Below are 9,542 nucleotides of genomic sequence, written 5' to 3'. Positions count from 1 at the left end.
TCCTCCAAGCCCAGCGCCCTTACTAGTTTCCTTGTCAAAACTTCCTGAGTTGGTTCCCAGCCCCCTTCCTGCTCCCTCCCCCTCACACTGAATGGCCCCTCCCCGCCAGAGCCTCCTCTGACCCACAGACTCAGTGCCCACCCTGCCCCGAGCAGGAGACCAGACCCAAACCCAAAAGAGGGCTCGTTGCTTCTTTTTTTCCTGGAGAGGGAAATAAACTCTCCCTTGCCAATTTTTTTATTCCCCCCCCCCGCCCCAAATTCTTTCAGCTGCTTCCCACGGCCCGTCTGCTCCCTGCTAGAGGATTTCTTGGGAGGCTGCCGTGAGAGATACCTTGCCCAGGACAGAAGAAAGGTGAGTACGGTGGGGTTTGCCCACAGCGGATTGTTGGATGGCTACAGATCGGGGACTGTCAGGGCGCTGATCGCTGGAATCCGAGCACCAAAAGCCGAGCCAGGTGTCCGAGTTACAGTGGTTGTTTATGACAGATTTCAAGGGGCATCCTGGAGCAGCCTGCTTTGTACAGAGGGGCTTGGCCTCTAATGTTCGACCCCAGTTATCAGTTATTGGCCGGGGGCTCCTCGGAGCATCCAGGGCCCAGCGTCTAGGTAGCTCTGTCTTCCCAAGGGGTCTGAGGCTCGATTCCGGTCTCCGTGACGCCAGTGCAAATCTGCGGGGGGTGTCAAGAGCTGGGGCCAGATTCTGCTCTCAGTTAAATCGGCACAAACATGGAGTAATTCTACGGGAAACAATGGACATCGGTTCAGATTCTGTTCTCCGTTACAGTGATGTGAATCCAAAGTAACGGGGGGAGGCTGGGGGGGGGGCGGTAGGGGGCAAAGGAGTCCAGCCCATGTTCTGTGGTCGGTGATCCCGGTGTAAATGCAGAGTCACTCTGCTGGAGTCTGAATCGACACCACGCCAGGGAGGGCAGGATCGGCCCTGTGGTGCTGGAGCTGAGACCTGGCTGACAAGGGCTTGGCAGAGGCTGGTTTCTGTTCAGATGGACCCGGTGGGGGGGCCTGGAGCCAGGGCAGGTGGCTGGCATCTCTGCGGGGAAGGGGGGTCAGGCGAGTCCAGCATGGGGTTCAAAGAGAGGGACGCCCCCATCCCACACTGCACCAGCCAGCAGCGGGGAGATTTCCTCCTCCCTGACCCAAGTCCTGGAAACAGCTGGACAAGCCCCCAACCCGGCCATGGTACCTGTTTCTGCAAGCGGCCCGTCTGGGGAGAGAGGGGTGGTGGGAGCGAGGGGGGGGGGGATTGGAGCAGAGTGGGATGGGGGGTCGGGGTGGAGTGGAAGTTGAATGGGGCATGGCAGGGCGGGATGGGATGGGGGAATAAGCCATGGAATGGGGCCGGGACAGTGGGCTGGGCTGAGCTGGAGTACGGCGTGGGAGCTGGGCTGGATAGGAGTGGGGGGGATCTGGGGTAAAGACTAGGGGCTGGAGTAGGGTATGGGGGCTGGGCAGGCTGGCTGGGGTCAGTCTGGGGTAGATCTGGGATCTGGGGAAGGGTCAGGGGGCTGGAGTGGATCTGGGGCAGGTGCTGCAGGGATCTGGAGCCTGGGTGGATGTGGTAAAGAGTCTGGGGTGGATCTGAGGGTCTAGAGCGGATCTGGGGGCTGGGTGAATCTGGGGTAGGGCCTGGGGGCTGGGTGGACCTGAGGACTAAGTGGATCTGGAGCAGGGGCTGGGCTGGGATTAGGGCAGGGCAGGGATGGGGCAGGCCAGGTACAATCCCATCACAGCACAGGCTCCCCTTGTCCCGCCCTGAACAGCTTGGGTCCCGAGTTGGCCAGCTCCCAAGAGGGCTCTGGCTGGGGCTGTAGGGCCGGGTGTAGCCTCCCAGGGCCTGGCTGGGCCAGCGGTCTCCGGGCCAGCTTGCCATCCACTCAGCCCCGGGAGGAAGCACGTCAGTGCCGGTGACACTGCAGCGGAAACTGGAGGGGCAGAGATAGTGGCTCCTCTCCTTCCCGGGACAGATCGCCCTTAAAGGGACATCGCAAAGGGCTGGAGAGAGACACTGGGTCTCGGGACAGCCCCCTTTCCACCAAACCAGAAGGGACTTACACAAGGTCATGCAGAGAGTCAGCATGAGAAATGGGAACAGAACCCAGGAGTCCTGGCTCCTAGCCCTCCCTGCTCTAACCACTAGACCCCACTCCCCTCCTAGAGCTGGGGATAGAACCCAGGAGTCCTGGCTCCCAGCCCTCCCTGCTCTAACCACTAGATGCCATTCCCCTTCCAGGGCTGGGCTAAAACCCCAGAGTCTGGACTCCCAGTTCCCTTCACTAACCACATCCCCCTCCTTCGCAAACGGTGACGTTTAACTTTGCGGCCCAGGGGACAGCCTGGTCCTTGTGGCATTTCACCCTGACCAAGGCAGTGCGATACCAGAGCGAAGGCGCCCTTGATGTGGTGAGGGGTGACATCCGTGGCCCACACTGCATGCGGAGGGAAAGGTCACCATGGCTGTCATCCTGCCTCCTCCTGGAGCCCGCAGAAGGGAACGTGCTGCATCCCGGATGCTCAGCGGACGTGTCACCCCAGCGGGCTCCAGACACTCAACGTCCACCCCTGAGCGCTGGGAATAGGTCGGGCTGGGGGTCCTGGCATAGCGCCTCCCCTCCCGGGATCTCAAAGCATTTTATTTATGAGCTAATCCTTCAAACCTGCTCGGGAGGTGCAGGTGTCACTGTTACCCCCATTTTACAGATGGGAAAACTGAGGCATAGCGCAGGGAGGTGATTTTGCCCAGAGAGTCATCGGCAGAACAGAACTCAGGAGTCCTGGCTCTCAGCCCTCTGCTCTCATCGCTCGATTAAACTCCTTCCCAGAGCTGGGAATGGAATCTAGGAGCCCTGCTGCCCAGCCGCCTGCTCTCACCATTAGACCACACTTCCTCCAATAGCTGGGAGCAGAACCCAGGAGCAGTGACTCCCCATTTCCTGCTCTACGCTCGGAGATGGGCTGGTGGTTAGAGCGGATGACCGAGATGGGCAGTCTGGGTTCTACATGACTTTGGGAAGGGAGCGTGGACTAGGTTAGAGCAGGGGACTTGCGAGTCAGAACTCCTGGGTTCTATTCCCAGCTCTGCTCTTTGACCTTGAGCCAGTCACTTTCCTGTCTCTGTGCCTCAGTTTCCCCATCAGAGCAGAACTGACCCCCCCCCCACCAGGGGGATCATGTTGAGGGTTTAATCATCACTCCCCACCCAGAACTGGAAATAAAACCCAGGAGTCCTGATACCCTCCCTCCCCCTGCTGTGACCACTAGACACCTCTCCCCTCCCAAACCCATCTATAGAACCCAGGCGTCCTGACTCCCAGGCCCCTGCGCTCAGCCCGCCTTTGGGGTAGCTGAGATGCAGCAGTGATGTGAGCTAACCTCCCCCTGCCGCACCAGCGGGCCGGAGCCGTGACGCCACCTGGAGCGTCCTTCACCCAACCCCCTTGCTCTAACCATTAGGCACCGCTCCGCCCCGTGACTCGGCCTGCCCGGATGTCAGCGGGAGGGGTGGCAGCACAGGGGCTGGGGGGGGGGGTGCAGACCCCGCTGGGCAGGCGTGTGACTGCTCTGCTGACTGGAGCGTGGCTTAAAATAGCTGCAGAGGCTTTGAACCCCTCTGTGCCCCGGCCCGGCCCCACATTGCCTCCAGGGCTGGAGCTGCCTCCTTCTCCCAGCTCTGGGAGGGGAGTCGGGTCCAGTGGCTAGAGCAGGGAGGGGCTGGGAGGCAGGACACCTGGGTTCTGTGCCCAGCTCTGGGAGGGGAGTCGGGTCCAGTGGCTAGAGCAGGGAGGGGCTGGGAGGCAGGACACCTGGGCTCTGTGCCCAGCTCTGGGAGGGGAGTGGGGCCCAATGGCTAGAGCAGAAGGGGCCCTGGAATCCGGACTGAAGGAATGTGGTGCTAGGGCAGCGGACTCCGAGCAGGACACCTGGGTTCTACACCCGGCTCTGGGGTGCAAAGTGAGCTGTGGACTTGGAGTGAGGCCCGGGTGGGGAGGGGGGAACGTGGCGCAGGGCCGGAGAGGGATGTGGCCGTCCACACTCCTGCAATCTGCTCCTTGCCCTGCGGCTGATGCGTGCAACCTCGGCCACCTCGCTTCCCCACATGTGCTGGCCCCTATAGTGGCCACCCTGCGGCTGCACCCCCCCCCCCCCCCCCGGGCAGGTTCCCTGTGGAGCGGCTGAGCCCCTCCTAGAGGCCTTGGGGGTCGGTCTCGCCTCCGGGCTCGGCTGCACGCTCCGCCTGCAATGGAGGAAGCAAGGTCAAGCGACGGGTGCCGACGCCCCGTGGTGGGGGAAATGAGCGAGGGGAGGGGCGGGGTGACTCACCGCGGCCTTCCCCAGCGTGTGCGGAGAGGTGCTGACATCACCCTGGACTCCCCCCAGAGGACTGCGGAGCGTTGTTCACCCCTCTGGGGAGACGAAGCACACTAATGCTTATTCCGGTGCCTGTGACCCACACGGTCCATCCCCTAGGCCAGGGCTTTTCCTCCATCACACATTGTTATTACTGGCCCATAGTGTCTCTTCCATGACCAGATGCCTTGGGAGTTTGGGCAGGCAAGAACCTGATTAGGGAGATAGCTTCTATCCCCCTGCCCCTACTTGTGGACTATCTTGACTTTAGTAAGGCTTTCGATACTGTCTCTCTCATTGCCTTATAAACAAGGTAGGGAAATACAACCTAGATGGAGCTACTGTAAGGTGGATGCATAACTGGTTGGAAAATCGTTCCCAGAGAGTAGTTCTCAGTGGTTCACAGTCAGGTTGGAAGGGCATAATGAGTGGGGTCCCGCAAGGATCAGTCCTGGGTCCGGTTCTGTTCAATATCTTCGTCAATGATTTAGACAACAGCATAGAGACCTCGCTTACAAAGTTTGCAGACGATACCAAGCTGGGAGGGGTTGCAAGTGCTTTGGAGGGTAGGATTAAAATTCAAAATGATCTGGAGAAATGGTCTGAAGTAAATAGGATGAAATTCAATAAGGACAAATGCAAAATACTCCACTTAGGAAGGAACAATCAGTTGCACACATACAAAATGGGAAATGACGGCCTCGGAAGGAGTACTGTGGAAAGGGATCCGGGGGTCATCACAAGCTAAATGTGAGTCAACAGTGTAACGCTGTTGGAAAAGAAGCAAACATCATTCTGGGCTGTATTAGCAGGAGTGTTGTAAGCAAGACACAAGACGTAATTCTTCTGCTCTACTCCGCTCTGATTAGGCCTCAACTGGAGTATTGTGCCCAGTTCTGGGTGTCACATTTCAGGAAAGTTGTGGACAAATTGGAGAAAGTCCAGAGAAAAGCAACAGAAACGATCAAAGGTCTAGAAAACCTGACCTGTGAGGGAAGATTGGAAAAAACTGGGTTTGTTTAGTCTGGAGAAGAGAAGACTGAGGGGGGCATGAGAACAGTTTTCAAGTATGTAAAAGGTTGTTACAAGGAGGAGGGAGAAAATTGTTCTTCTCAACCTCTGAGGATTGGACCAGAAGCAACGGGCTTAAGTTGCAGCAAGGGCGGTTTAGGTTGGACATTAGGAAAAACTCCCGAACTGTCAGGGTGGTGAAGCACTGGAATAAATTGCCGAGGGAGGTTGTGGAATCTCCGTCATTGGAGATTTTTAAGAGCAGGTTGGACAAACCCCTGTCAGGGATGGTCTAGATAATATTTAGCCCTGCCATGAGTGCTGGAGACTGGACCAGATGACCTCTCGAGGTCCCTTCCAGTCCTACGATTCTATGACTCTATTGACCTGCGGCAAATCTATTGCTTCTGTCCTGTTCCCCGTCTGGACAATGGAGATAGCACAGAGATCCTGCTTCCTCCCACCCATGTCTGTTTACATTCTGAGCTCTTTGGGTAAGGGCTGTCTTGCTCTGTGGCTGTGCAGCGCCGGGCACAAAGGGCCCCTGATCTCAGCTGGGGCAGGGACTGTCTCTCACTGTGCGTCTGTGCAGGGTCTTTCACATGATGGGGTCCTGGTCTCAACAGGGACCGTCCGTCTCCCCGTGTCTGCGCAGCGCCGGGCACAAAGGGGCCCCGATCTCAGCTGGGGCAGGGACTGTCTCTCACTGTGCGTCTGTGCAGGGTCTGACACATGATGGGGTCCTGGTCTCAACAGGGACCGTCCATCTCCCCGTGTCTGCGCAGCGCCGGGCACAAAGGGGCCCCGATCTCAGCTGGGGCAGGGACTGTCTCTCGCTGTGGGGCTGCAGCGCGCATCACGACGGGGCACCATTGCAGTTGGCTTTCTTAGCTGCGGCTCTGCCCCAAACAGGAATGACAAAGGATTCAGAGACTTTCCTTCTTAGATCCCGTCAGTACTAATGAAATATGTTCTAGTGATGCTCTTTATAATGGGGAATAGAAACCTATTCATCACGCCAGTAAACACAGTGGAGATAACGTTCGTCCGGTGCTCTGGGAACACACCAGACAATCAATAGACGCTTTTTTTGGTAAGTGAATTTCATGCTGGACTTGACAGATGGATGTTGCTGTGCCCACGCTGTAGGGAAACAGGCACTAGGCAGGTTCCCCAACACCCCCTCCCCCCCTGGCTCTGGGGATGGAACTCCTTCCTGAATGGCAGCACCCCTTATTCATGTCCTGAGCGCCCCCGGCTCAGTCCCAATCCACAGCCCCACGGCTACTCATACCCTGAGTACTCTGCTATTGCCCTCCAGTGCCACCCCACAGACCCCCCCGTTAATCAACCACTGAGTTCCCCTTCCCATGCAGCTCTGCCGGTGTCCTTCAGTCCCACTCCGTGGCCCCCCTGCCTTTCCAGTGCTGGGCTCCCCACACACCCAGCTGTACCAATAGTTCTCAGCCCTGACCCCCAGCCTCTGCTATTCCAGACCTGGCAATAGCCGCCTGCAACCCCGGGCGCGTCCCTGTCCGCTGCAGACAGCGCGGGAGCCTTGGTGCAGAATCGGCTGGGTCTGGGTGTCAGTTTCCACCAGTTTTTTAATGTTCTGTTTTTCACACGATTGGATTTCGAATGCAGCGCTCTGGCTCTGGGGCGAGACAGGCCTCTCTCCAGTTACTCGTCTGGGGCCCGGGGAGTTGATTTCCCAGGAGGGGGGTCGTGCCTGGTGGTTTCAAAGTGTCACCATGCGTGGGGAGCGAAGCCAGACGGGCCTGGTTCAGGAATCTCTCTTGTGGTTCCCATTTGCCTTTAATGATTTTCCTGGCTCCTCTTGGTTGCCAGCCTGCCTGCCAGTCTTTCTTGCTTTTTTCCAGTGTTGTTGTGGTCATGTCGGTCCCAGGATATTAGAGACACCAGGTGGGGGAGGTCATCTCTTTTCTTGGACCAGCTTCTGTGGGTGGAAGAAGGGACACGCTTTCGAGTTTCACAGAGCTCTTCTTCAGGTCTGGAGCAAGTATCCGGAGGGTGTCTGCTAAATACAAGGTGGGGCAGATTGTTGAGCATAAAGAAAAGGAGTACTTGTGGCACCTTAGAGACTAACAGAATAAAGGTTTCACACATGCGCTAAGAGGCCACTTAAAATGCAGTTGGCCAATTAAGGATTAGCCAGTAGTAGGGTATGTTGCAAATTGTTGTGATGAGCCAGGAAACCACCCTGGTCTTTAGTCTCCAGTAGTTATGAATTTAAGCTCCCGGGCACCTTTTGTGCAGGTTTCCTTTGAGGACCAGGACTGAGGGTACATCTACACTGCAAAAACGCCCCTGCAGCAAAGAGGCTCAGAGCCTGGTCATGCAAATAGCAGTGTAGACATTCCTGCTGAGGCTGGGTGCCGAGACCCTCCCCCTCGCCAGCGGTCAGAGCCCAAGCAGGACGTCTACACTGCTAGTTTTAGCCCCGCGGTGCGGACCTGAGTCATTTGACCCAGGTTCTGAGGCTTATGGCTGCACGGTTTTGTTTTATCTTTTTTTGCAGTGTAGCAGTACCCTGAGAGGTCAGATATGGAGTGATTGCTTTGTCGTCTAATCGATCTGTCTTGCCTTTATCCTACGCTCATAATTGTTTCTGGGCACCTCGCGTGTCCTCTCCAATATACCGATAAGGCTCATTGATCCCTGTCCCTGTTGGAGTTTAGCTGCCTTTGCCCTGGGGAAGCGTAAAGTGACCATGCGATTTTTACGTCTCACCCTGAAGGTGCTGAGTGAGGCCCATGGTGGTTCTTGTTTCCTTGGGCAGTGAGTTCCACAAGTGCTGGCCCGCTGCTAGGAGAGATCTGATTTCCATGTGCTTCGGGGCGGGTTGTAGAGTCCATCATTTTGGGAATGCTGATTTAGTGGGGGTCAGGACCAGTACCTGCCTGCTCCCCTCAGCCCCCTGAGGTGGTGTGTTTGGTATGTGCATGTCAGAGTGATGTACTTGGTGGTGTGTGTGTGTGTGTGTGTGTGTGTGTGTCAGTGTCAGGAGGGTTATGGGATCTGTTTGGTGTATGTGTGATGTGTTTGTGTTTGGTTTTCATGCGACTGATGTTTTGGGATGTGTGTGTGGTGTCTCTGATGGGTGTGTGACATGTGTAAGGGTGTTGTGTAATATCAGTTTTGTGTGATGCGTGTTGTGGTTGTGTGATGTTTCTGGTGGGTGTATGATGTCAGCGTGTTGTGTGATGTTTCTGGTGGGTATGTGACGTGTATAAGGGTGTTGTGTGATGTGACGTGTGTGGTGGTTGTGTGATGACTCTGGTGTGTGTGTGTGTGATGTGTGTAAGGACATTGTGTGATGTCAGGGTGTTGTGTGATGTTTCTGGTGTGTGTGTGTGTGACATGCATAAGGGTGTTGTGTGATGTGTGTGGTAGTTGTGTGATGTCTCTGGGGAGTGTGTGATGTGTGTCAGGGCACTGTGTGATGTCAGGGCATTGTGTGATGTTTCTGGTGGGTGTGTGACATGTGTAAGGGCATTGTGTAATGGGATATGTTGTGATGTGTCTGGTGTGTGCATCTGCTTCCCCCTGGCTCTTCCCCGGCCATGCGCCCTCCCTCTCCACTCAACCAAGGCCGACTCTTCCTGTCTTTCTTTGGCCAAGAGCCCTCCGGATCGGTCCCCAGGACAGAAAACATGCCCCTCACTTCACGGCTGGGAGCATGTGTCTGCATGTGGCTGTTGGCAGGGAGTCTGGCTGGACGCTTTGTCCGTAGGGTGTTTAGTGGGTGTGTGTCTGATGGGTGAGTGTGTTGGGTCTGAGGCTTGTTCTGGGGTGACTCTGTTCGCACGGTGAGGTCCATCCCGTGTGTGGCGGTGTGTCTGTCAGGGGGGCCCGCATCAGCTTATCGGCCAGGGGACTGCCTGGGTGTCTTATGCGTCCGCTGCAGGGATGTGGGCTGTTGTGTGTGTTATGGTGTACCTAGTGCATCTGCAAAGTGTGTGTGTGGGGGGGGAGGGGAGAGCCCCTGCCCCCTGGCCGCCAGGAGGAGTGTGTTTCCCTGCTTGCTCTGGCTCTTTTCCTGTCCCTCACCCAGAGGAAGCTCGCTTCTAGCTTCCAAACTCCCTCCCTGTCTGCGCGATAAACAGCAGCTCTGCTGGCCCCTGGCCGGCTTGTTTCTGGAGAGAT

General features: G+C 56.8%; 1 protein-coding gene across 1 annotated transcript in view; it reads left to right on the top strand.

Moving 5' to 3' along the window:
* Window positions 1–204: 204 nt before the first annotated feature.
* The window catches only part of PEAR1 (platelet endothelial aggregation receptor 1), a 56,479-nt gene continuing 47,141 nt past the window's right edge, over window positions 205–9,542 (top strand). The window contains exon 1 of the mRNA XM_074938166.1: window positions 205–354. The gene's annotated coding sequence lies outside the window, so the exon portion shown is untranslated. The remainder of the gene's footprint in view (window positions 355–9,542) is intronic.

This window comes from Natator depressus, chromosome 24 (assembly GCF_965152275.1).
Source record: "Natator depressus isolate rNatDep1 chromosome 24, rNatDep2.hap1, whole genome shotgun sequence".
NCBI lineage: Eukaryota > Metazoa > Chordata > Testudines > Cheloniidae > Natator > Natator depressus.
This window is presented reverse-complemented; position numbering and strand designations above follow the sequence as displayed.